Source organism: Nannospalax galili, unplaced genomic scaffold (genome assembly GCF_000622305.1).
Source record: "Nannospalax galili isolate Female #2095 unplaced genomic scaffold, S.galili_v1.0 scaffold590, whole genome shotgun sequence".
NCBI classification, from domain to species: domain Eukaryota; kingdom Metazoa; phylum Chordata; class Mammalia; order Rodentia; family Spalacidae; genus Nannospalax; species Nannospalax galili.
The window spans coordinates 63,074-64,471 of NW_008328101.1; positions in this window are offsets into that span (position 1 = coordinate 63,074).

Genomic DNA, 1,398 nt, shown 5'->3' on the forward strand with positions numbered 1-1,398 from the left:
TCCTTCTCTAGGCAAATGAGGTGACACTAAAAAAGAAGGCAGTGATTGGAGGGAGAAGTTGCCTTAAGGGACACATTATAACAGAGTACAGATTAAAAAAAGATTTTTTTCCCATTCTGTGGATTTTTGCTTCATTTTGTTGATTGTTTCCTTTGCTCTGCAGAAGATTTTTTTAATTTATTGAGGCCCCATTGTTGATTGCTGTCCTTAATTCTTGAGAAACTGCTGTTGGGCTCAGAAAATCCTTTCCTACACCTATATCTTGTAAGTTACTGCCAATATTTTCTTCTAATAGTTTCAGGGTTTCCAGTTTGCATAGAGGTCTTTGATCCATTTGGAGTTGACTTCTGTCCAAGGTGAAAGATAAGGATGTAGTTTCTATCTTCTACAGGTGGAGATACAGTTTTGCCAGCACCATTTGCTGAAGATGCAGTCTTTTCTCCATTGTGTATTCTTGGCAGCTTTGTCAAATATCAGATGGCTGAAATTGTGTGTATTCAGGTTTGGATCCTCAACGATGTTCCATTGATGTATGTGTCTATTTTTGTCCCAGTACCATGCTGTTTTTAAGACTATAGCTCTGTATTATACTTTGAGATCTGGTATAGTAATCACCCCAGCATTGCTCTTTGTTCTCAGGGTTGCTTTGGTTATCTGGGGTCTTTTGTGCTTCATTCTATGAAGTATGTCATCGAGATAGATTTTGATTGGGGTTGCATTGAATCCATATATTGCTTTTGGTAGAATGGTCATTTTCACAATATTAATTCTTTCAATTCATGAGCATGAGAGGTCCTTCCATCTCCTGGTGTCTTCTTCAATCTCTCTTTAATGATTTAAATTTTTCATTGTAGAGATCTTTGGTATATTTTGTCAGGTTTAGTCCAAGATATTTTACTTTTTTGGCAGCTATTGTGAATTAGAGCATTTCCCTGTATTCTTTCTCCAATTGCTTGTTATTGGTATATAGAAAGGCTATGATTTTGGTAGAGTGATTTTATAACCTGCCACTATACTGAAAGTGTTGATCTGTTCTAGGAGTTTTGGGGTAGAACTTTTGGGATTTCTTAGGTATAGAATCATATCATCTGAAAAAAGTGATATTTTAACCTTTTCTTTTCCAATTAGTACTCTTTAATTTCCTTCTCTGTCTTATTGCTCTAGCAAGAGTTTCAATCACTGTGTTGAAAAGGAGTGGAGATAGTGGATATCCTTGTCTGGTTCCTGATTCTAATGGGGATGCTTCCAGTTTTTCTCCATTTAGAATGATGTGGGCTGTGGGTTTGTTGATATAGCTTTAATTATGTTGAGGTATGTTCTCTCCAGTCCAGTTCCCTCTAGGACTTTGAACATAAATGCATGCTGAACTTTTGCAGAAAAAAAAAAAAAGCCTTTTCT